The following is a 27,434-nucleotide window of genomic DNA, read 5'->3' on the forward strand; positions in this document are numbered from 1 at the left end:
CATTCTCACAAGAATCCTGGAAGGTAGGTGCTATTATTGTACCTGTTTTCCAGATGAGGAAACTGAGGCTGTTGCCCAAAGTAACTTTGTCAGGATTTGAACTCTTCCTTCCTCTTAAGTTTTCTTCTCTGTCATTTAGATGCCTTGGTTAATGTTTTTCATTGCATAAAACGTAACAGATAATATTATCAAGGAAATTTATTAGATTGAAATACTCATCAAAAATATATTTTGAAGGTTCATTGGATTTGACCCAGCTCTTCCTTACTCTTAAGTCTTCCTCTCTGTCATGTAGATGCTTTGGCTAATGTTTTTCAATGCATAAAATATAACAATATTACCAAGGAAATTTATTAGATTAAAATAGTTATCAAAATTTTCTTTTAAGGTTCATTAGATTTGAACTCAACTCTTCCTGAATTTGGCTTATATTCTGTTACCTAGCTCCTTCAACTAATGTTTTTTTTTTTTTTCAATGTATAAAACATAATACATAGTATTTATTAACAAGAAAACTTATTAGATTAAAATAATTATTTAAAAAAAATTGAGGTCCTTTGATCCCAGGTTCAAAGCCCTTGTGCCTAGATTTTTTCTTCCCCAATATGAGGATACCAGTGATGCTCTTTGGCTGTTGAACCCTTCTCTGTGACCTGTTTACCTCCTAGAGTTGTGAGGACCAGGTTTGCAAAGTGCTTTGCCAGCTATTGGTAGCTATTATTCATATTATTATTATTTTCATTCTTTAGTTCAGTTCTCTCACTTTTCAGATGAGGAAAGGAGAGATCTGAAAGACTCATTTGGAAGAGGGATTAGGTTTGTGATCCCCGGGGACAGAACAAGAGGGAGTGAAATCCGGGATTAGAATTCCAGGGAAGAGAAACTGAGATTTCTGGTTGTCGGTGACTATGATATTCATAACAAAAATAATAAGCAGACTCGGTTCCTTAGACTAACCCAAGCATTGTGATCAGATCCTTAGCTCCCTTCAGGCTTTGCTGAATGGATTTTCTCCTCAGCCAGGGAGGAAGGGGGAGAGCATTTGTCCACTAGGGCCCAGAAACCATTGGAGTCCCTTTATTTGCCCGGGATGGGGGGAGAGGGGGGAGTGGGATGGGGATTTGCAATTTAGGTAGAAAAACAGAATGAATAGGGTTTTGAGAAGGTTCCCCCTCCAGCTCTGAGGGGTTTGGGAGATTGACTTTGGCTTCAATGGTTGTGTTCATCACCTGGACACTTGGGCCTTTAGACCTACTGAGGCCATTAGTGATTGCTCAACTCTTATATTATGGGAGGTTATAGGTACAGAATAAATACCTGGTGTGTGTGTGTGTGTGTTTAAAATATTAGGCTTGGTGATTGTACTTGTACTATTGATTTTCTTTTTAAATTGAGAATGGGACTTAAATTTATTCATCTGTTGTATTGTCTTATTGGATTTGGTTCATCGTTCAAGCCTGTCCAGGCTGTTTGCTTTCAGATGCTTTCATCCAGTATGTAAAGCGATTCCTCCTAGTGGTTGGATCATCTGTGATTTTGCCTTCTTGCTTTTCCTTGTTTCCCCACCAAAAGACTATTGAACAATCTTAACTTGTCATGTGCCCTGACTGTATGTCATGTGATCGGGGACAGAGAATGTAAGACTTAATGTTAAGGAACTTGAGTTCCAGGCCTCTGTGATTTGGGGATAAATCTTTTTACCAGCAGTGTACTATCAGTCAATTAAACATTCATGAAGGCACCTAGTCTGTGCTAGACACTGGACAAAGTGCTGCGTGAGTAATTAGAAGAAAAATTTGCAAATTTTGTCTAGGTCACTTATTAGTCAAAAAGCAGACAAGCATTTATTTAGTACTTACTGTGTATCACTGGGATAAGTAAACATTGGATTCAGATATAAGCAAAAGAGATGGCAGCCTTTTCTTCAAGAAGCTGATATTATGAAGGGAAAGACAACACATACAAGAGAGCTGAAGTCCCGCTGAGGGCATCCACATGTTGGCAGGGTGTCAAAGTCAAATCCACCAATGGAGCTTGGCTGATTTGGGCCTTCATCAAAAGGAGGTTGGAGAAGGAACTTAGTATAGGGAGAAGAGAGCCATAGGGATGGAATAAGGCAGCACAAACATGGCAACTGAATCTGGAGAATGAAGTGTGATTCATAGCCTTTTTTTCCCCCAAAAAAAGGGAAAAAAGGCAAAAAAAACCATAGCAAATCAAAACACTTGTGTAACCTCTAGACCTCAGTTTCCTTATTTGTCAAATGATGAGAGAGTTGGCCTGCATAGCTCCAGATCCTATGACCTCTCAATTGGAAATGTATGATCTCTTAAGGAACCAACATTCCCTGGTGTTGCCTTTTCATCCTGAGACTCCTTGGAGTATTTGGAAAATACTCTGAGTTGTCCCATTGAGTTAAACCACTCCATTGATCATGGACCTGCTGTCTTTTACTATCCTGTCTCTAAGAGATATTTGGGCGGGGGGGGGGGGGAACTTTTGTGTTAGATTGATCTAAGTCTTAATCTTAATTAAGGCATCTTAATGCCAGCACTCTTTATGTTCCTTTGTGGGGTGAAAAGAGGCAGTCCTGAGTCATTGAAGATTTAGTTTGCCCAGCAAGGATATGGAATAAGGATACAATTCCATGTCCGTTCCCCCTTTCCTTCCCAACCTCATCTCCACAGGAGATGGAAAGAAATAAGCATTTATAACTGCTTATTATGTATCAGGCACTTTATGGGTATTTACTCATTTCATTCTCACATCTCTGGGAGGTAGGTGCTATTATTATCACTGTTTTACAGATGGGGAAACTGAGGTAGGCAGTGGTTAAGTGACTTGTCCAGGATTATAGTGCTAGTAAGTGTCTGAGGCTCGATTTGAATTCAGCTTTTCCTGATTCCAGCTCTGTCTATCCACTGTGCCATCTAGCTGTGTCAGGTCATTAGAGGATAGAGAACAAGGTCATTAGTGTTATCATCAGAAAGCCACCAAATCTGAGTACTGAGACTTTTTATGCCTTTGAGTGACCTGGAACCTGGATCAGATAAGTTGGGGTCAGTTAAGATGGGGGGAGTGGGGGCAGTTCAGCTTCTCTTTGCTCTCTCACACCTTCCCCTTTCCCTCCCTCTCTCCATCCTCCCTCCCCAGCCATTTCTGCCTCTTGTGAGTTAAATCCACTTAGACTCCTGCAGGGCTTGGAGTTATTACTCATGGGGGAGATTTGTTGGAGGCTGGCCTTAATCTTTCACTGTTTTTTACTCTCTGTTCTCTTTTAACCTGGATTGTTCACCCCAGGGTTCCTTTTTATTGAAGATTCCTCTGGGGATATAATGATATTCAGTGGTATTCCAGTGCAAGACAGAATCATGGGAAGTCGTCAATTTCTCTTAGTCATGGGTCCTCTTGGACCAGTGTGTTCAGTGTCGGCCTGTCAAAGAACATTCATTAAAGGCATGTTATTTGCACGGTCCTGCTTTCTAACCCCCCTACCCTACTCCCCGAAAGAGGGGAGAACCTGAAAGACCTCCGTTTGTGAAAGGCAAGCTGGGACAATTCACTTTATAATACCCACGCTTTCTCTGCAGAAGAATTACATTGACACAGTCCTTTGAACGTAGGGGATGGTAAGAGAAGGGCTGCTGGATTTTAAATGGGAAATTCATTGAACCCCATTCTCTCGTCTCCAGGGTGGGCAGGGCCTTGATGTCCCTGAAGAGGGCTGGATGGCTTGTGAAGGATTATGGCAAAAGGGCATGTTCTTCCCACTTGCTGTCTCAGATTTGAATCTACTCTGGCTTTTATTTTCCTTTTGCATTAATACAGATGCTCATTTGGCTATGCATTGGAGGAAATTGAGCCCCGTGACTACATATTTTTTGGGTGGGAAAAAATGTACAAAACTGCATTTATAGAGATCATACAATTCACCTCTAATTTATCAAAATCAGTAATAAGTATTAATAATCTCAGAAAATTGTCTTTCCCAGGGTTGTGTGAGTAATAAGTGGGAGAGGTCAAATTTGAATGTAGGCACTTTGGGTTCAAGGGCCTTTCTTTAATGTAGTATCTTTTTCTCTCAGAGGTAATAAGCATTCAAGGGGGATTTGAACCCAACTTCTCCCTCTTCAGAGCTGGCATTTTTTCAGGGTTCTAAAGCATAATGAAATACAGGGATTCTTAATCTAATGTTCATGAGCTTAAAATATTTTGATACTTTTTAGTTCTAGCTATTAGTTACAGTTACTGTCGTTGACTATTGTATCATTCTTTTAGATTGTGACCTCCTTTAGAGTAGGAATTGTTTTCTGCCTCTTTTTGTTTGCCCAGTGCTTAACACAATGCTTGGCACATAGTGGTGCTTAAAAAAAAACTATTAATAAATAGTTATTGATTTATTGTGAAGTTGAGTTTCTTCAGTTTCATTCATTCAACAAGTATTCATCAAGACTTCTCATATGCAAGACGCTGGACTTGAAATATAGAATGTCTAAGGGGGAGTTATTAGTGTAAGGCAGGGGTCCTCAAACTTTATAAATAGGGGGCCAGTTCATTGTCCCTCCCGGACTACAGTAAAAACAAAAACTGTCTTGTGGGCCTTTAAATAAAGAAACTTCATAGCCCTGGGTGAGGGGGATAAACATCCTCAGCTGCCGCATCTGGCCCGCGGGCCATAGTTTGAGGAGCCCTGGTGTAAGGAGACCCTGTCAAGGGCTTTAATGCCAAATTGAGGAGTTCATATTTTATGCTAGAAGGAATAGGGAGCCATTGAAACTTCTTGAGCAGGAAAAAATCTTCCCTCCATTGCTCCAGACCTTGAGAGTGAGGGAAGTAGATGGTATGAATGTAAGGCAGCGTTATTATTTGGACATATACATGTTAAATTAAATTAGAAGCTTGATATCTTGTCCTCGGTTGGATTGCCATTGTATTCTGATTCTGATTTGTGACTTTTTGGAATTTGTCTATTTATTGGATCGTGAGTGATGGGGCAGTTACATGTATACGTGAAATTGCTCCGTGTGGTTTCTATTATTTCCTTTCATCTCAGGGTAGAAGGGTTAGCGTCGGGGCAGGGCCAACGCTGAGAAGCTAAAGGGATTTTATAAGGGCTGGGCTGAAACTTACCATAGGTGATGGTGTGAAAGGACACGGCTGTCTTCCCCCCCCTTCTTCCTGCAGTGCTCTGTCCTGGGGACAGGCTCAGCGGAGAGTAGCTGAGAGCCGATACAGACAAACGCCCTGAGTTCTTGCCAGCTGAATTTGTTTATTCTTTTAAACTGGTCGAGTCTTACTCATTTAAAAATGATTGATATCTCTTTGTTTTGCTGATTTTTTCTCTTTTAACATTTTCCCCTCCACAGATGCACAGTCATATGTGTATTTGTGTAGCATTGTACATATACTCACAAGCACACACCCTACATATACATGTGTACATAAGCATACATATACAACACACCCAAACACATACACACATAAATGAATACATGCACAACATCTAAATATGGGGATATATATATATATATATATATATATATATATATATATATATATATATATAATATTATATATTATTTAGATGTTGTGTATGTAGCAGTGTATTTGTGTGTTCATAAATACACACATTTGTGCATTATATGTACCCAGTACAATAGATGACCATGGGAGTATCATATATGCACATATGTGTGTATGTGTGTGCGCACAACATATAAAACACTGTTTTAAGGCACAAGGTGCTTTATATGTTAGACATGGCGACTCATATAAACATTGTGCACACACACATACATGTTTGTATAAATAGGTACCGGCGTGCACATCTACATACACTGTACATCACACATATGTACACATATTGTATTACCTCTACACCTATCTACATATGTATATACTTAAATAAATGCATGTGTATTTACTTACCTACATACTACCTACATGCTCATATGTGTATTTGCATTACATGTACATATATGCACATATATACACAGAGATGGGCAAAATTTTGTATTACATGTGTCTACATATAAATAGGAGACATGCATATTTGTGGATTATGTGTGTGTGTGAAATCTATATAAATATAGGCACATTTATGAATTCTGTTTATATACACATGCATGCATAAATATGGACACATGTGCATGCAGAGATACGGGCTTCCCCTTCTCATTTCTCTTCTTAGTGGACAAATCGAGTCCTTAGAAATAGGCAAGTTTCCTTTTCTTTCTGTGTTTTCTCTGTTTACATAGTGATAGTCATTGTGTATATTATTTTTCCAGGTTCTGCTTCCTTCGTTCTGTATCAGGTCATTTCAACAATTTTTTTTTTTTTTTTAATAACAAAGAGTGTCAGCCTAGGCAAGCAGGAAGAAGGCGGGATTTGGAGCGAGAGGCACTGGGTTCATATCCTGGTTTAGAAGCCTGCTTGGTCACTGGGAGTCTGGATTTCTGGGACTTCAGATGTCTCATCTGTGAAATGGGGCTTGGGTTCAATCTTCAGGGTCCTTTCCAGCTCTCTGTCTGTATCACTGGGAATGGAGATAGCAAGTCTGGGATAGATCTGGAGGCCAATCTCTTTCATGTTAATGGTTTTTGTTGGTTTCGTGAGGGCATGAGGTGCCCAGAGTGGTTGTCCTCCGGCAAGAGAAGGATATTTTATGCTTTCTTTTATTTCTTCTGAAGGTACTCTATGCTCACTGGGGCCTGCTTGGTTTCTTCCCCTAAATGATCTCAGTAACGGTCTCCAGTTCATTAAATGGCTTTGTTCCGTGGACAGGAAATAGTTATGTTTGTACAAGTTACACAATCCTGCTTAAAAAGGAGGGGGGGAGGGGGGGAAGAGCTGTGTGGGTAATGGAACCAAAAGGATCAAGCTCTGATCTCTTTTCCAGGATTGCTCTTGGCGTAATGACCCAAGCTGCATGAGTCAGGTCATCCATGGCTGCCTGGGTCAGTGATGTTGTCCGATGCCCAGGTGCCTGCCTCCCTGGCCAGCTGGGCTGCTTGCTTGGGGTTTGTGGTACTCAAAGGTTGAGTTCAGGCCTGGAAGTTCAGAAGTTTTTTTTTTTTTTTCCAGAGTTTATTTTTATGTGCAATAAAGGACTTACCCTGGGCTGTTGTAGGACTGGGCAACAATTAAGTTGTCAGCCCCCTGGTTTGCAAGCTGTTTGTGAATTTATTTTTTCCTTTTCCAGGGTTGGCAGGATGCCTCCAAGCCCTCCTTCTCCCCTGTTTTTTTTCTGGGGGGGGGGGGAGGGGGGATGTCTGTTCTCCAACCCCTAAATCATCTTCTTTCTTTTAATATGTTTAGGATTTTTCCTTTATCAGTGATCTGGGTGCTTCAGTTACTCTCCTACTTGATTTTTGATGGAAACAAACTGAGTACAGTTCCCATAGATGTTGCTTCTTTAACTCTTTGAAAGAAGTAAGAAAAGAAGGCTTAAGAGAGAGGGAGGACAGACATTGAGGAATGATACAATATAGGGAGAAGAAGAGAATATGTCTCCCCTCCTTTTTCCCTTCCTTCCATGAAATTATTGGTATCATTTTGAAAATATGGAATTGATTTGGCCATTCCATTAAAATTATATTTACAGGGAAAATGAGAACAAAAATTATTCCTTCCCACTCCCTGCCAAAGAAAAACATCCAACTCCTAACAAAATCCACAAACCCTTTCCCATTCTTTCTAGCTAGCTCTGGCCCTTTTCAGCTATTTTCCATTTTCTACTTTCTTTTTCTTGACATATTTTGAAGGAAGATGGCTTCAAAAAGTACTTTGCTACTTTTCACATTTTCCCCTTCTCCTTTCTTAGAGAGTGTGGTATAGTGGATAGAGAGGCAAGCTGATTCTCCAGCCCTACTTCTGTGTGTGTGGAGGGAGCGCTCATCACTTTGCCCTGATCACAACTCCTATCTTTTCCCACCCACTCAGAGTGAGTGCTATTTGGATTGGCTTCACATTATTCATGAATCTTAAGAAACTCGACACAAGCACCTAAGCAGGCCTTCACAGCTGATCAAAAAAGCCCCTATCCTCCTGCAAAGTATTACTAGGAAGCAATTTACTCATCTATGAGATGGGAACCATTGTTTACTTTGTAATGATTTTATTATTTGGAATCTTAATGGCCTAAAATGGAATTTTATACTTGTTGGTCCTTTGTAAGCAATTCCATTGTGCATCTATGTATCCTAAACAGTAAGGTCTCTCCTGTGATGACAATGTAACATCAAATCCAAAGATTTTTAATTTCAAAAGTAAGTTTCTTGCATGGAAAGATATTTTGTTTCATCTATCTATATTATCTGTCTTTTTCTCCCTCCCTCCCTTCCTTCCTTCCCTTCCTTCCTCCCTTCCTCCCTCCCTTTTTCCCTCCTTCCCTTCCTTCCTTCCTTTCTTTCTTCCTTCCTTCTTCCCTTCCCTTCCCTTTCCTTTTGTTCCTTCCTTCCTTTCTTCCTTCCTTCTTTCCTTCCTTCCTTTCTCCCTCCCTCCCTCCCTCCCTCCTTCCCTCCCTCTATTCCTTCCTTCTTCATTCATTTATTTGTTTGTTTATTTAATACCAGTTAATGCATAAAAACTGAAATATCAATGTAAGGAGAAGAAAGTTAGGACACTGAATTTACTCCCTTTAGTAAATTTCATTATTTTTTTTTTTGATCATGAAATCGGCCAATATAGTTTTTATTCCCAATGTAAATGAAAAAAATATTTTGGATCTAGATCTGGAAAACACGTCAAAGAACATCTAATCTATCTCCCTCTGAAGAGGTGAAAACAATGGTCTAAGATCACACATCAAGTCATGCTTGAAGCTAAGTCCTTTATCTTCAGAATCAATGCTCTTTCCACCATACTACTCTGCCTCCATGTCCCCATGTCATCCTAATTCCTGGCCTGAGAGTTTCTTTTAGTCAGGAAGGCCCCCTGGGAGTTGCTGGTAGACATTCTTCCACTGGAAAACTGGCCTCTTGGGAAATCATTATTGCCTAGTTGACTCATGTCCTTGAGATTTGGTACAATAAGTGATTGGTAGATTTTCTAAATTTATTCTCATTTTTATCAGAGGCCTCTTAGGAAGCTCTTGTTATTTTTATTTTATTTTTTTAAATTTGGCTTATTGTTATTTTTAAATTAATTCAAGGGCCACAAGTTTGGAACAAAAGAGACCCCAGAGGTCCTTATAATCCGACCTCTTCATTTTTCAGATGAGGAAACTCAAGTCTCAATGGATTTTTCAAGGCTACAGAATTGTCAGAAATGACTTTTTTTTCCTGTTTCCAGGGGTGAGATTTCAACTCCTTTCCAGGGTCAATTTTTTTTTTCCTCTCTAGACGGCTGGCACTTTAAGTTCTCCATCATTAGTCCCTTTTGCCGCCCTCTGTCCTTCCTCTGACTTTGTCATAACTTTGATGAGTTACGGAGGCATGGGCCTCCCTTTGAAGATGAGGCATTTTCCAGGTTGGAGTGGGGGAAGCACAGACTCAGTTCCATTTGCTTTCAAGCTCAAGTTCACTGATTTATAGGGAGTCCAGGCAGTCCCAGCAGGGTACTGACCCCAGGAAATTGCAGTAGAGCTCCCGAGTGTCTCTTTTGGAGGTCTGAAACGTGACCCTCCACTCCTCTCACGAGCTTCATTTTTGTATGGGGCTGAAGGCTGGCTTTTATAAACCCGGGGACCTTTGAAGCTCAGGTAGTTTGTCTCTGCCTATGAAACAAGATCACACCCCATAAAATGCTTCTTCCTCCCTTGTGGTTTTCTCGACTGGGATTCACCAGTGACAAGATTAGTGCTCAGTGGATTATTGAAAACTATCCCCCCCCCCCCCTCTTGAATTTGGAAGTACTTTTTGTTTCTCCAGCATCTGTAAAACTCCCAGGAATCCTTGGGTAGGAGATGAGGTGCTCCCCCGGCTGTGTGTAAGCAACGTGGCAGTGAATAAGTTGTCATTTACTGGGAAGAAGAATCGCTGAGTTTGGCCTGCAGCCGGGATTGGCTCCAGATGGTCAGAAAGGATTTCTGCACTCAAGTCACAGAGTTGATTGCAGTGATAGGATCAGGCTCGTCTGGTTTGTGGCTGGGCATTACTTTCTCCCTTCTCCCTCTCCATTGGGATTTTTTTTTCAGAGTGGGGGGACTTGGCTGCTGCAAAATCATCAAGCCTCATTTTGATCAGCAAACTTTAATGTGCTGTGTAATAATACTGAGTTAATATTGATCACTCAATAGGCTTTTATTAATTGGGGCTTCAGAGGAAGAAAAAAGTTTACAAGATAGTCCTCACAGAGTTTGAAGTTCAGACCTGAGATTGTTCCCTTTTTCTGGTCCAGGAACCCTTTGGCAGGCAGTCTGAGAAACCCCAGGAACCCCTTCTCATAAGAATGGTTTTCAGTGCAAAAAATTAAAATATAGATTGCAAAGGAAAATCAACTTTATTGCAATACAGTTATTTGTATATTAATATAAATACTCATAAAAGAAAAAATATTAAGAAAGAGCTCACAGAAAAGTCCTACCTGTTCTACAAAAAGCTTTTAGTCTGATAGAGAATTAGATCCACACTTTACAGTGAAAAGTTATTTATCCAGGTTGGAAGAGTTGGGATTATGATCCAGTTCTTTTGATACTATAGCCAATCAGTCAACAAGCTTTTATTAAGTTCCTGTTATGTGCTAGGCATTGTGCAGAGTTTAAAAAACGTTTCCTGTGCCCTTGAATTGTACATCTTACAAGCACATATAGAATAAACACAAGTTTTTAAACACAAAATTGCTTAGAAGGGCTTCTACTATAGGATGCTGCCCTCTTCTTGATCATTAATGAGAACACTTTCATTTTTTTATGTCTGGAACCCCCACCACCTGGCCCATAATAGATAGAGTCAGTGTTTGGTCTCTTGAACTTTAGTATTGAATCATTAGGTATCCACATATACACACACTCTTATCAAACATTTATTAAGTACTTAATGTATGCTATGGATACAAAGCAAAAACAATCCTTTCCTGGAAGGAGCTTACATTCTAATGAGGGAGACAATATATAAAAAGCTTAAGTACATAATGCTAGATAGACACAGAGTATATGACATAATATCTTTCTGAACTTTTTTTTTGTTTGTTTTGTTTTGTTTTGTTTTGTTTTGTTTTTTAATTGGAGGGAGTGGTAGGAGGGCCAGGGACATCACCAGTAAAGCTCAGTTCATGACATGTTCTATATGAGTACCCATTTAAAAATTTCTGAGATCCCTATAGGAATGTTAGCTATACAGGATGATTTCAGAAAGGCCTGGAAAGACTTACGTGAACTGATGCTGAGTGAAGTGAGCAGGGCCAGGAGATCATTATATACTTCAACAACAATACTATATGATGATCAATTCTGATGGATGTAGCCATCTCCAACAATGAGATGAACCAAATCAGTTCCAATAGAGCAGTAATGAACTGAACCAGCTACACCCAGAGAAAGAATTCTGGGAGATGGCGATGAATCACTACATAGAATTTCCAATCCCTCTATTTTTGTCCACCTGCATTTTTGATGTCCTTCACAGGCTAATTATATACTATTTCACAGTCTGATTCTTTTTGTACAGCAAAATAACTGTTTGGACATGTATATATATATTGAATTTAATTTATACTTCAACATATTTAACATGTATTAGTCTACCTGCCATCTGGAGGAGGGGATGGGGGCGAAGGTAGGGAAAAAGTTGGAACAAAAGGTTTTGCAATTGTCAATGCTGAAAAATTGCCCATGCATATATCTTGTAAATAAAAAGCTATTAAAAAAAAAAAAGAATGTTAGCTATACTATTAGTCTCCTTTGGGAAAAGACTAAAATTCTGGTAGTTTTGAAGTCTCTTCATCAATAAAAGCATATCTTCCAGGCAGGTAGTGAGCAAAATTGCTCCCTAATTAACAGTCTCCTGTGATTCACCTCCATGGGATTTGGTTGGTGGGGTTGATACCCTTACTCAGATTTTCTTTCCCTCTCTCTGGCTATGGACAGGCCATTGGTTGAGTCTCACTCTTACAGCCTGATTGGCTCATCTTTGTTTTTGCTTATGTATTTGACCAAATGATTGTTTTTCTGCCCTTCTCTTGTCACTCTGTATTGATGGTTTGCTGCTCCCCACAATATCTATCATGATCCCATTCTTTTGCCCTCATCTTTAGAGACTTTAGCTTTCTATGACTCAGCTGTGGAATAATAATAATAATAATAATAATAATAATAATAATAATAATAATAAATAAAACAAAAACATTAAAAGTAGCTAACATTTGTCTTTTAAGGTTTGAAAAAGGCTTCATATGTATTATCTCATTTGATATAAATCCACTGGGAGAATATTGGTATTAAAAAGATGAACATTTGTTTTAGGGAGAAGCTTAGGGATCATTCCAGGAACATGACAGTTTCCCAAAGGTGTTCCAGTGGGTTTTCCTCTACAAGTCTAGACTGCCTTCCACATGCATTTGCAGTGTTTCTTTACGATAATATTTACTAATATCTTCTAACTGCACATTAGGATTAGGAATATTTATTCACTTCATTAAACTAATAAGAGCTAGCCTTTATAAGATTTATATATATATTTATCTCATTTGATCCTCACCACAATCCTGGGAGGTAAATACAATTATTATTCCCAGCCACTTAATGAGATAACTGGTACTATAGGATCAGAGATTTAGAGGCTACACAGGTAGGAAGTAAGAGATAAAAGTCCAGAGTTCAGATTTGAACATAGATGCTTTAATTTGAAATGGAGAACCTATTAAACAGAGCCAAATGGCTGATGGTCTGGTAGAAGGAAGCCATGCCCATTGGGGCAGCTAATGCAGCCCAGAGGTTGGGATCCATTGGAATAGTTGACATCTTGGATTGCTTCTTTTAAAGGTGATTGGTGCCTCCTGGAGAAGAAATTCAGTCCTCTGTCACTGGCTTTGTTTTGAATGCATGAACTTTCTCATCCTTGGAGATAGACTGTGTTGGGGACTGGGAAAACTACAGAAATCAAATTTCCTTGCGTCAATCTGGAATAATGAAGAGAGACCTGATTCTGGAAGTCAGGTTATGGGTGTAGATTCTGGCACTATCATGTAATGTAGGGTATATTATTTAGCATTCATAGATTTTGTAGCTAAACTGCAAAATGGGCAAGTTGGACTTAATGATCCTATAATCTTTCCTTAAAAAAATATGGCTTCCTCTCTTCTTTCCCTACCCCCATTTCCATTTCAATACATAGTGGATTTTTAAAAAGACTGATACCAACGTTCCCACACCATGGGCTAGTTAGAGACTGGAAAACAGACCTTTTTTTTTTTTTTCCTTCGGGCAGTTTGGACTTGTCCCAGTTGAACTTTTGGGTCCAGTGTGATCATGGGGCTCAGATTAAGTCCTGGATGCAAGGATCTCCTGTGAGAAACTTGTTCTTAGTAACTGTCGTAGTTATTAAGTAACCTGGGGAGCTTACAGGAAACATTACCAAAGCTTTCTATTTTCGAAGAAAATACTGTAGACCCAGGAAATGACCTTGGGTGGAATACTATAACAAAGCATTAAAAAAAAAAAAAAAAAAACCTGATTAAGAATTTTATGTGGTGGGACATGGGGAGATAGACATCAAAAATAACGCTTGTAAAATTGGCTGTTTAATGGGCTATACCACCTGTCACGGGAAGGCTTTCTAGGTATTGGCCTTGAGGAACCAAGGCATTCTCCTTCAGAGATCAGACTTCTGTTGTTGTGGGCGCTTGGGCTTTGGAACTGAAACTTTTTTCCAAGGGGAAAAAGTAATGGAAAAATTTCCAAAGGAAACTAATAGCATGGTATAGGGAGTGGAAGGTCTGGATTTGCAGTCAGGGGATATAGGATTTAGTTCTGGCTCTTGAGTTTGCCCCCTGGGCTGCCTGTCTGGGATCATTACACAGTGTTCTACACTATGTACAGTAGAATACTGTACTCTGAGTTACAGCCAAAATGGATTCCTTGCTGTTCTTTGGGCATGAGGTTCCATTTTCTACCTCCAAGCTATGACATGGACCTTTCCCTATAAGTTTTCTTGGAATCCCTGGCTTCCATTTGTTCAAGGCCTGTCCTGACCACCCCAGTTATTAGTCCTGTCCCCCTTCTCTCATGTCCTTTTTGGATGTGTTTCGTATTACTCGTAAGCTCCATGTTTCTCCTGTGGAATGTTCCCCTTCCCCACTATTTGTCTTCTAATAACCCCCTCATGGAGGGTCTGGTATATGAACACTTAATAAACCACTTGTTCAATGGATAGATAAATACATGAATTCCATGAGCTTTACTTTTCTTTTCTGAAAAATGAAAAGATAGGTGCGTGTTCCTTCCAGTTCTGATTGCAAGATGCTATGGAGTGAGTGGTTGGGTTCTGGCTCTGAGTTTCCCAACTTGGGAGGAGAAGTTCAGGTATTACCTGATTTTCTGTTCATGGACTTATTCTATCCTGGCCTTCGGCAGAGGAGGTCCCCTCTTATCTTATCAGTAAACTGAAGGGGTTGAACCTATTGACCTTGAAGACCTCTTTCCCCTTCTAAGGTCAGGATGAGTCAGTGTTAATTGAATTCTAGGTCTCTGAGCCTGTGTTCTTTGGGCTTTGTGAATGGAACCCATGGAATGTAAGCTCCCGGAGGACAGCAACTATATGTTTTTTTTGTTTTGTTTTTATTTTTTGTATCTTTAGCATCCAAAGACACTTGGTGCTTTTTGTAAGGTAGAATGGGATTGAATTGAATGATGGAATAGCCAGTTGTTGAGGTAACATGCCTGAGTGGATTGAGAGCCCAAAGACTAAACTATATCTATATCTATATCTATATTAATATTATCTGTGGTCAATTGTACTTTTCTATGTTTTGTCACATATTTTCCAGTTGTATTTTGGTAACACTCTGGTGTGCTGTGCTATGACAGTTCTGTTTCAGACAACTCTCTTAAGATTCATCCAGGTCTTCTCTGTATTATTGAAATCAAAGATCTTTATCATGTTCCCCAAAGGCCCTTGGATCTTGCATTTTTCTAGGAAGTGAGGATTCAAGTTAGATTTAAAGATGTATACCTCTGCCACTCACTGGTCTCAGAGCTATTGTCCACTGATATCTTCCCTTTCTCCTCTTCCATCTGGCTTGCTTTCCAGGAGAGCCAGCCAGCCGGCCGGCCTGTGCTTTCTCCTCCTCTTAAACCCTTACATCCTGTCTGGGCTCCTTGCCACAAAAGGCATGGGCGTTACCATCAGACTGGACGGAAGGTTTAGGCTTGTCTCTTTTGTAGGAAATGCCGGGCAGTCCCACCATGGGCTTTTGAAAGTGCTTTGGGCGGTTTGGAGGTGGCCTTTACAAAAATAGATGCGATTTCCAGAGGAGCTGCCTGTTCTGCTGGGCTCCTGAATTCTTCTTGACTGTTCTGAGACCCATTCAAAAAGTATAGACAGAGAGGGCTTAGAAGGCTAGGCTGTGTCTTGGAGCTCAGAGGCTATTTCATGTGCAGAAAGTTATTACTAGAAATTTTCCACTATATACAAATATCTACAACTTATTAGTCTGGGAAAATAACTATATCCCCAGTGTCTAGTTCATCTTTCCTTCCTTCCTTCCTTCCTTCCTTCCTTCCTTCCTTCCTTCCTTCCTTCCTTCCTTCCTTCCTTCCTTCCTTCCTTCCTTCCTTCCTTCCTTTCTCCTTGTCTCCCTCCCTTCCTTCTTCCTTTCAGTTTTGTTCTCCCTTCCCCTTATTCCTCATCTACCTTTTTCTTTAGTAATGATTTATTTTTTTTTCTTTCTAAAGAAGATGGTTGAAAGGGGGAATGATTGCTAGAGGAAGAGGAGGGAAGGGAATGATCATGATCAAGGGCATAAATGGAGAAAGAGCCCAGCTTTAGCAAGGGGAGGAGGAGAGAAAACGAATAAGTTATTTACTTTAAGGTGAGGTGTGATTTGTATCAAGGGTTTGAAGAGCAGAGGAGAATGTTATTGCATATGAGATAAAGAATAGAGTATTCTTTTGCTGAACATTGAGGAGGAGCTGAGATTTTACACCATGCATTTGCAGTATATACAGTCAGCTTGACTTTCTTATGCATTGATCAGCTGTTGCAGGACAAGATCTGATAACTATGGGCAAGTGAAGGCTTAAGGAGGTGATGGTGCTGGTGGTAATGGGTGAGGAATTCTTTGCAGTGATTCTTGAGATAGGGCATAAAGTCAAGTTCATTTAAGAGATGGGGAGTTGTACTCAGTACTCAAGGCCAAAATTCTAGTGATCATGATGAGTTTTGTTGGATCATGATGAGGTCATACAGCTGATAATGGGAGGGGAGGAAGAATAGGATGAAAGATGAGGCCCAAGGATACCATTGCAAAGTTGGGGATCTTGGAAGGGATGTTTTAGGAAATGATGTTATATGAGATCTCAAGAGCCCAGGTGACATGGCTCAAGTAGGGAAAAGAAGCAGTTCATCAAAATTGTGAAGGTTGAGGGATTATCTGGTCATGGTATTAGAGGGCTTGTCAACAGGGTCCTGGAAGGAACCAGAAGGGTGGATATGAAGGCATATGACCTAAGAGTAGGTCTTGCCTTTGCTTCTTACCACCTCGGCCCACTGATTAAATCAATTCTCTCCCCTGAGTCTCAGGTTCTTCCCTTGTCAAACAAGATACTTGGACTCAGCTCTCTTCCAGCTCTAAATTTATGACCCTGTTTATTTTAAAATCCCCAGGAAAACTGAAAACAAACCTCTTTCCTGATGAGTCTAAAATATATACATGCAGAGTAAATGACCACGATGAATCACCGAGCTGTAATTCCATCAAGGCTTACATAAAATATGAAACGCCATCGCCAGTGGGTTTTTGTACAGCCATGGCAGCTGCTCCATGGAATGAGGTGATATCATCATCTGCTCAAAATGGCTTGTTTTAAAAATATTTATTCAGTTTCTCTAGAAAACTGCCAGTTCTCTACTCTTGAGAACTAGGAGTGACATAGGGCTGATCCTTTTGGGTCCTCTATGGAGGACTCCTTATTCCCAGTCATTTTCCATAAAACAGATGTTAGCTTCCAGTTCTCCAGAACTCTTATTTGGCCATTGGGAACAAAATAGTTCCTTCTTGAGACAGTACCTGTGGATTTGCCTGGAGATGGTGACAGCATTAGGATCTTGGTTAAGCATTTTACTACATGTGTGACTGCAAGTTTTAATACCTCCTCATCTATAAAATGGAAAGGTTATATTGGGGAGGGGATGAAGCAGAGAGCCATCGTCCACTGATGAAAATTATTTTCTTCTAGATGTCTCACTCTAAGGGGAACCAAGTGGCTAATGCACTGTCTCTGGAGTCAGGAGTACCTGAGTTCAAATCCAACCTCAGATACTTACTAGGGCTATGACTCTGGGCAAGTCCAATTGCATTTAGGAAAAAAAAAAGACTCTAACTCTCGTTTCCCCAATTTAATAGTAATGCCCTTGAAGGAGAGTGTCTCCTTGAATTCTCTGTTCCTCCAGAAGTATGGGTCACACAGTAAGTCCTTTAGAGCCTGATGATTGTGAATATTCTAGGGTAACTTTCAAGTCCATTACCAAGTAGCTGTGTCTACACAGCGTCATTGATTCAGATTGGTTGTTTTAAAAAAAATTACAAAAGCATACAGGCTTTGTACTTAGAGGTGCTCAATAAAATGTTTATTGCTTGATCAATTCAAGTGACCCCAGAGGCCACTTAATCTCATAACCTTTCAGTTTTTTACTGATGAGGTAGAAAGTAGTCCTCAAAGTGGGATTGGACCCAAGCTCCTCAGACTCCTTATCTGCTTTCCGTAGTTATTTATCTGCAAATATGCTGTCTCTCTGCAGAAAAGTATAAGCTCCTTGAGGGCAGGGAACTTTTGACTTTGTATTCTAGGTAGTCATGCACACATAGTAGGTACTCCTTGAAAATGATTTATTTATTTGATTTGACTTCACTTTATTTATTTATTTATCCATCCATTCATCCATCCATCCATCCATTCATTCATTTATTTATTTAGCTCAGGCAGTTGGGGTTAAGTGACTTGCCCAGGATCACACAGCTAGGAGGTGTTAAGTGATTGAGTCAGCCACCTATCTGCCTCTAGATAGTTAATTTTTTCCATTTTGTAACAAACCAAGCAGTTTGGGTTTTATTATTGTCCCGACAATTTATTATTTATTAGATAGATGCTAAATAGTGCTTGTTGATTGCTGTTATCGGCCCCTTTGATTTGCACTCTGGATCCCGGTTGTGCAGTCTGGGGCCAAATGGAACAACTTGTCTAATCCCTTTTCCATTAAGAACCCTGGTTATTTTTCTCGGCTACAGCTCCTCTACCCTGTAATTTCCTTTCTGTGGCGTGCAGTGGAAAGTCACAGTTTGAGTGGTTGCAAACCATGGGAGGAGAGACAAACCCAAGCCCAGATTGGGGGCTTTGGCTGCCATTGGGACGACTGATTAGGAAAAGATATTAACAACCATTTAACAATTTCAAAAAACATCACATTTTTCTTAGATCACATCATTAAAGCACTTTGCCTTTTTTTATCTTAAGTTTCCTCACTTGTAATGTGTGTTTTACAACAGAAATTGGTGGTTGGGATTATGCAATTTCTCAATGATCAGCACTTTTTGAATTAACTGTTATTTGGCTAGAGATGTAAAGTTGGGAGAGGGGAAGGAGAAGGGAGCTGTGGCCACTGATCTGGGTTTATTGCAAAATGGAAACAGACATGTTGACAGTAGAATCACCCTATATGTTCAAATGTTTTAAAAAATATTAGTTTCATTCACCCTATCCCTCAATCTTATTACATTTTAAACTAGTGTAGATACATTTTTAGTATTTGAACCATTGTGAGAAGAGGCTTCTCTGAATTTTGCAAAATTATATTTGTTGTGAAGCTTAAATAAGCTTATCTATGGAAGGTGCTTTGGAACTTTATGTTTAGTTGTTATTTTAAGTTTACAGATCTTTGATTTGCTCTCTTATGGAGCTGACAGATTGATATAACTTGACCAGACAGTAAAATATCACTAATTTTGGAAAAGAATAGGAATAGATAATATTTATAGTAGCATCTTTTTGTCAGTTGAACTTCCAAATAACCAAATAAAGATAGGCTGTTAGTAATCCCATCTTACAAATGAGGTAAACTGATACAGATAGAGGGTGTTACTATTGACCCCATTTTACAGATGAATAAACTGAGGCAGACAGTCACTTGCCCACTTGTCTGAGACAGAATTCAAATTCGTCTTCTTGACTCCCATTCCATTGGTCTATGTGCTATGCCATCTAACTATCTAGAATTGGAATGCTGAGTGAGTCAGACATGTTGGGCTTTAGATGATCCATAAAAGTGTGGGTCACTGAGCAAGTTAATGGTTCAAATCAGGAAATATTTAGCAGGAAGCTCAATTATTTTTAACACCATCTGAACAACAGGATTGCATTTACTGACCGGAAATAGGTTCGGGAGAATTAGTAAGTGATTTTATGTAAATATACATGTATTTAACTTGTTCTGGGAAAGTCGCAGATGAGTCTCGAGCCTAGGTATGGACAGTTAATTGGCTCACCCATAAGTCTGCCATCAAGAGGTAACCCAAAGACCAAAGCAGTGTTAATTCCCATTCATTAACTGCTGTATTGTTCTTCCTTCTGGGTCAGTAGGTGATTGACTGGTGTTTGGGGGAGGGAGAGGGAGCACACTTTGAGGACAAATGGCAGTTTGGCCTATAATTCTTCCTCTTCTGCTGCTGCTCCGGGGTACCCTGTTATCAGGGTTCCACAGCCAATAGCACCTGGGCCAAAGGTGACACATGGGCTGGTTTTCATTGGCACGATCCTGTTTCCTTCTACCTCCCGACCCTGAGGAAGGAAGGGGTTGGGACCTTGGCGTCCTACTTTTTCAAGACTGCCAACTCTTGTTATATGTTCTAAAGCAATTGATTGTGCTTAGTTCTTAAAATGTCACAGACTCCAAACAAATCATGATCTTTTTCACTGGTCACTGGGAACCAATATGGTTTATTTGTTTTATTTTTTTACATAAGGACAATCATAAAATGCCTTGACATTGGAACACACTACCATATCTTAAAACTGATAGACCATCTCAGTGTTAGTGGTTGAGAACCTGTCCCTGTGATCTAGAACCCAACATCAATCAAAGAATCTGAGTGTTAAATGTCACAGACTCCAAACAAATCATGATCTCTTTGACTGGTAACCGGGGGCCAATAGAATTTATTTTTTTTACATAAGGACTCATAAAATGCCTTAACATTAGAACACCTACCATATCTTAAAACTAATAGACCATCTCAGTGTTAGTGGTTGAGAACATGTCCCTGTGATCTAGAACCCAACATCAATCAAAGAACCTGAGTGTTAAATGCCATAGACTCCAAACAAATCATGATCTCTTTCACTGGTAACCGGAGGCCAATAGAGTTTGTTTTATTTTTTTACATAAGGACTCTCATAAAATGCCTTGACATTGGAACATGCTACCAGATCTTAAAACTGATAGACCATCTCAGTGTCAGTGATTGAGAACCTGTCCCTGTGATCTAGAACCCAACATCAGTCAAAGAATCTGAGTGTTAAATGTCATAGACTCCAAACAAATCATGATCTCTTTCACTGGTAACTGGGGGCCAATAGTGTTTGTTTTATTATTATTATTATTATTTTTTGACATAAGGACTCTCATAAAATGTCTTGACATATGACACTACCATATCTTAAAACTGAGCATCTGAGCGTTACTGGGATGGAATTGAGAATCTATTCTTGTGATCTGGAATCCAACATCAATCAAAGAATTTGAGTGTTAAGAAAAATACCATGCTGTTTTCCCAGAAGCTATCCAACCTGCTTTCATCCTTCTACCTGGTTTTGGATCCAGCTCATAGATGTTGTGCAGTATATTTCACTGGCCACTTGTGGACTTGGCCCAATTCTGGCCAGTGCTCTAGAAGTTTAGGTCCTGTATTGGGGCAAAAGGTCATAGAGCACTTGGACAAAGGAAGTTTCTTTTGTCATAGAAGGACATTCAGTAAAGCTGTTGGGGGATGGCATCACAGCTTCCCATTGTTAGTCATGCTTTCTGTTCATGGTCAGAAGCTTTGGGGATCACTGGAACTTCCCGTGGTCTTTTTATGCTCAGGGTTACAGGAAGCCACACCAACCCTCTGAGCTAGTGCCCAAGGAGGGCTTTCAATGCCAGACCTATAAACATGGGGCAGAATCCCAGGAAAATCTGCCCTAGCCTCTGTGGGAGAGTCCCAGGAAATCTTTCTACCCCATTCACAAAACTTTCACTTAGTAGTAACATTTGTGTTAGAGACTTGTAGAAGGCATTCTGGTAGAAAAAAAAATCATTAATTTGGAGTCAAGATGCTTACGTTACAGTTCTGTCCCTGTCTCTTACTACATGTGATCTTGGGCACATCCCTTTACCCTCTTGGCTTATGTTTCATCATCTGTGAAATGGGAGACTTTTAGTGGCTGGTCCCTCAAATTCTTTCCTCTTTTAGGGCTAAGAATCTGCATGTGTGAATTTGGGAAAAATCACTTAATTCTCATTATTGTCACCTATGATATGGGGGCATTGGACTAGTCACTTATAATGTCCCTTCTGGCTCTCAAATGTTGTTTCTGTAATCCTACATCAGATGATAAAAGTCTTGAAAAACACATGGAATGATGATGAAATCTTCTTAGCATGTGGAGCTGGCTGGGATGGCACTTGATTGTCTCTAGAGTTCCCCAAACAGAGGCTGGATATCCACTTGCTGGGATGCCTGGAGGGGATTCTCATTCATGAATGGGTTGGTCTTGGTGGCTTAGATTCCATGATCTGAGCACAGCTCAGTTGTATATTCTGAAGCAATTGATTGTGCTTAGTTCTTAAAATGTCACATTTTAAGTGACATTTTAAGAGACATAAGTCTTTGAAGTGTCTCCCAAATCAGAGTGTTTCAAGATGCAAAGACACCACCTGGATAATTAACTTTAAATTGCTTTGCCAGTGGCCTCTTATGTAGGAGTATGAATTTGGGACTGGTTGGGAGATCCATTTACTCCAATCCCCTTTTGTTTTACAGATAAGGAAACTGAGGCCTATAGAGGTTAAGTAGCTTATCTGTATCACTCAAGAGGCAAGATTTGAACCCATCGCTCTATCCACCTCCTATCTGCCATACCTGCCCGTCTCTTCCCTGCTCTTACTGCTTGTTCCTGAAAGTGTCCAGCTCCTATATTGATCATGATATCAAGTAGGCAGGGTACAGTGGTTAAGGATTCTGTCCTCCTGTGGGTCTGACTTTGGAAAGCTTTCCAAAGGAAGTGCCTCTTCTAGTTTTCTTCTTCCTCATGTAACCCACATGCATACATAATAACTTGTTGACAGATCTTATATCTCTCCAAGCAATTCAGGACCATTCGGGAGTAATGAAGCCATGTGGCGCCATGTGTAAATCTCCCAGAACATACATCCACCTAAAGCTAATTATTTTAATTTTTCCTTTTTGCCAATGACAAGGGATGGAGTTGGTTTTTTTTTTTTTTTTTTTTTAACCAACCATGGTAGAGGATCTAAAACAAAGGCAAGAAAACAAGCAGATGGTGGCAGATTGTGAATTTAAGTGACTCAACAGAGTGAAATATGTCTATAGTCCTGCCACTTAGCAGTTACAAAGAGACTGGACAGCTATCATGGTAGCTTGCTTAAATGAAGGACATGACTATTCTGGCCCCAGTGCTCAGGTTCCATCGCCAAAGTCCTCTGGGTGCCTGGAATACTGGGGAAGAGTTTCATTATGGCAAGGAGGGGGAAGCATTCAAGGCCTTTTGGGGAACTTCCTATGCAATTTCTCAATGTGTAAATTTGGAACTTGGAAAAGTGACCACTTAGAATCTAAAATCTTAAGTTAGAATTTGTGAATTGCCTATGAAAGACAGGTAGAAAAGCTGATTGGATTTTGGGCTGCATTAAGAGAGGCATCCCTCCTAAAAGTAAGCAGGTCCTTCTGCCCTCCGCTCGGTTCAGACTACAGCTGGAGTATTGTGCTTGGTTCTAGGAACCAGCTTTTTAGGAAGGGCATTGCAAGCTGGAAGTCATCCAGAGGAAGGCAGTCCGGATGTAGAGGGATCTTGCAATCATGTCATATGAGAATCGGTTGGAGGAACTGGGAACGATTGGCTCAGATGGCAGGGAATGATGGGAATGACATGCTAGCTTTGTACAAATATTTGAAAGACCGTTCCATGAAAGAGGATTAGTTTTGGACTCTGACAGGAATAGGAGCCTTGGGTGGAAGTTATACAGAACCTAATTCAGACCTTTTATTAGGAAAAACTTTCTAATAATTAGAGTTGTTCAAAGTGAAATAGACTATCTCTAAAGGGTTCCTTCACAATCTTTGATGACTAATAATATGTTGTCTCCCCTCCATTAGAATATAAGTGCCTTGTGGGCAGGAACAATCGCTGCCTTTCTTTATGTTGACATTGCTTGACCACATGGTTGCAACATACTTAGAACTTAACAAATTATTTGTTGTTTGATTGATTTGATGTCTCCAAGGATTGGAAACACTGTCCCATGGAAGCTTTGTTCTGTTTAAAGGCAAAACCAGGAACAAGACGTGGATCTTTCCAAAGAGGTAAATTGTCAGGGAAAACTTTCTAGGGTTTGAAGCTGACCAAAGATGAAGATGGTTGGGCTTTCTCGAGTGATGGGTTCTTCCTCATTGGAGGTCTTCAAATGGATGCTGGCTGTATCGTAGAGAACACAGTTTGGACTCTGGCCTTTGATGTTCTAACTCTGAGATTCCATGACTCAGTGAAGAGTAAAAATACTTGTAGGTATGAATCAATTCTTGACTTCTTGTGAACCGTTGGATAAATGGTTTCCTTTCTGAACTTTAGCTTCCCTCGTTGACTTGGGAGTGGTGAGGATTAATGAGGTAAGCATAAAATGATCTGACCTCCGGAGGTGCAAAGAATCAGAGGTGATTCATGTCATGCAAATTATGATTATTATTCATAGGACCAAGTGTAGCCCTGATGTCTGCTCCATGGGTCCCTCTGGGATATTGGCTTCCTATTTTTCAGTCAGCAGTGAACCGTTGTTCTGTGCATTTTGCGAGGAGACTTCCTGTGTTAGTTTTTCCTGACATTTAAACCTTTTCTAGCTTTGTGACTTCCTGCACAATTCACTAGCCTCTCTGCCTCTGTTTCCCCCCTGTAAAATGGAGGTAATAAAGATGCCTACTGGGCTGTTACATATATATATATATATATATAGTGCTTTGCAAGCTGCAAAACTATACCGACGATAGGTATTATCACATCTAAGAATGGTTTGATGGATATTGTCTCTCTTGAAGTCCTTTAAGCAGTATAGGAGTATCATTTTTCTAGAGAGAGTTATGATTGTCGGCTGTATTTCAGCACAGCTGATCAGAGAATGAAGTCCATTACATGGGGCACCATTTTTCTGTTGACTTAACTGGAGGAGATGTTTCCATTTCCATGCTTCTCATTACAGATTGCTGCTAGGATAGGGCCCTTGATGTCCAGAAATCTGTGGAACTAGCAAGATTCAAAAGTGAACAGGGGATCACAGGATTGAGGGCTGGGAGAAACATAGTGGAGTGACCACTTGTGGGGTGTGTTCTATGGGAGTATTTTTGGGTATAGTTTGGACTCAGTGACCTCCTTCTGTCTCAGAAGTTCTGTGATTCTCTAACCACCCAAATCTTCCCCCCTGTTTTCTATAAGATCTGTCACCTGTATTTTGTCAATTCCTTAGCTGAAGAATTGTGCATATTAATATCAAGATACTCAAGGACTGAAATAGTAACTGGTAGTTGGAGAACTTTTGTATGAAGTGAATACAAATAGATTTTTTGCATCCTGGAGATTGATTAGCAATGACTATAAAGGATCTTGTCAAAAATGGTGAAGGGTAACCTGACAATGATGTTCAAATGATCGAAGTTTGGGGTTTGAGAGCTCTGACTTGGAATATTCCTACATGGAACTGGAAGAAACCTCATTTCCCAGCCTAATTGATTATTCAGTTCATTAATCTTCCACTTGGCATTGGCTCCCATTTTAGGTCCTAAAGTTAGAAAGGCAAAATGTCTTCATTGTTTTCAAAGAGTCTACCTACTACTGAGTGGCTAGATCATAATTGGTCCAACATGCTAAACCTTGTTAATTGTAGTGAATGGCAGATCTGGAATCCAGGGCTCCTGAATGTCTCAAACTGTTATTCCTTCGTGGCTTGGGGAGAACAAGACATGCTGGGACTCTTTTGAGACTCATAAAAAAGGAAGTTAGTTGTTTTGTAACTCACAGGCATATGAAACTTGGCAGGACCCAACTGGGTCAGTGGCCGCCTCTCACATGATTGTTTACTGAGTAGGGGAGCACAGCCTATGACAGAAATACAGAAGTGACAATTGGTGTCATCCGGCATTGAGATCCGCTAGGCCACTTTGGTCTGCCAACTTCCTACTAATAATGAAAGTGTCTTGCTTTGAGTATGTAAAGGGTGTGTGTGTCTGTGTGAGACAGAGACAGAAAGAGAGACAGAGAGGGAGAGACGGGGCTGGGGATGGGGAGAGACAGAGAGGGAGAGATGGGGGGTGGGGGTAGGGAGAGACAGAGAGGGAGAGATGGGGGGTGGGGGTGGGGAGAGGCAGAGAGACAGAAAGAGAAGAGAGAGGCAGAGAGAGAGAGAGAGATTGGGTGGGTGGGGAGACAGAGAGATAGATTCACATTGAGTGAGAGAGAGAGACAGAGAGAGAAATCTTTGTCGTGATCTAGTCAGAACTGTCTGTTTCATTAACTACTGGACTTTAATATTATAATTGAATGACAAATTAATAAAAGAAACTCATCCAGTGAGTTAACATCAGAGTTATGAAGTTTAGAAACATCTTATCTCTAAACCTGGAAAAAATGGTGATACTCTTTCCCAGGCTAGAAAAGTGAAAGACTATTTAGTCTTCTAGTATGTGGTCATGGCTTAAAAGAAATTTAAAAAAAAGAAAAAGAAAACTTCTCCCCATTCCCCGTTTGTATAATGAATTTATTTCAGGTCCAACTTAATGCCTTTTTATCTTTTCCATCATTAACTTCTCATACATTGAATCCTTCCTAATAACAAAGACCATTTAAGCAAAGTCAAATGTGAGTCCATCTTCCAGTACATATCCTTTTCCACAATAGGAGGAAGATGATTCTTTCTCATTTCTGGAATAATAACATATTTTAAAGAAATGAACCAAGTTTTGTTTCTTTTCCACCTACTCTTTAATCGAATTTCTAGATTCTTTTTTGAAGATTTTGGCCTTATATTGGGGGGAATGGGAGTTGACATAAAAGTGGGTAGGACAGTCAGAACTGGAGTTTTATAGATTCAGGCAAACCCACCTGCTTCACTTTCCCAGGACCACATCTCCCTTTCCAGAGGAGAGATGCATGTTCCTTATCTTCTTGTATGGCTTTCTACTTTATAAAAACTGACATATATTACTTTTTTTCCCACAGAATCTCAGAATGGGGAGAAACCCTTAGGGTTGATGTACTCTAAAGATTCTTTTTTTTTTTTTCTTTCAATCTTGACTTTGAAAATAGGTTGAGAATGGTCAAGGAAATAAAGGAAATTCATGGAAGTTATTAGAATATGATGGAAATATTCCAGCTCTTTCTGGTTGCAAAGTACCATTTTACATTGGGAAAGAAATAATGAGCCTCCCTCAAGCATTTGGTTTATGATTAGGCCAAGAAATGATTTGAAAGAATATAAGAAAAAAAGAGTCAGAGACAGACAGAAAAAAAAAAAAAAGAGAGAGAGAGACAGAGATATTTTCAAAGCATAAAGATAACAAGTCTTTTTTGGGAAAAGTTCTACATGTAGCATTGAGGAGCCAGAATATCCCTACTAAGTGCCAGGGGCTGGGCAGAGGATCAAAAGTGAAATATTCCCTCTCCTTTAGAAGCTTGGGGATTCTGTTGGGGAGAATAAAAAAAAAAACTTCCAAATGTCTAGAAAATGGACACTCTGGCTGTTTGAGGAAGACAGGATATACATATAGGAAATGATAGGAAGAATGTCTCCAAGCCACTTGGACAAAGGCCAGTTCCCTTACGTAGGATGAATGGGATGAGTGAGTGATAAGGGCTCTGGTATAGGGGGAGGGGGTTTCCTGAAAGAAGTGAATTTGAAGCCAGGTAATGAAAGAGCATTGGGATGAGCAGCAAGGAAGCAAACCACATGTGCCTTAAATGAAATTACCCCAATCTGAAATGTTCCTAACTTTATGGTGTTTGGAAATTGAAGTAAGTTTCTCCC

At 40.0% G+C, this 27,434-nt stretch overlaps 1 protein-coding gene across 2 annotated transcripts in view; it reads left to right on the forward strand.

Moving 5' to 3' along the window:
* The window catches only part of FNDC3B (fibronectin type III domain containing 3B), a 366,338-nt gene that overhangs the window by 20,382 nt on the left and 318,522 nt on the right, over window positions 1-27,434 (forward strand). The window lies entirely within an intron of this gene.

This window comes from Antechinus flavipes, chromosome 3, assembly GCF_016432865.1.
Source record: "Antechinus flavipes isolate AdamAnt ecotype Samford, QLD, Australia chromosome 3, AdamAnt_v2, whole genome shotgun sequence".
Taxonomy (NCBI): Eukaryota; Metazoa; Chordata; class Mammalia; order Dasyuromorphia; family Dasyuridae; genus Antechinus; species Antechinus flavipes.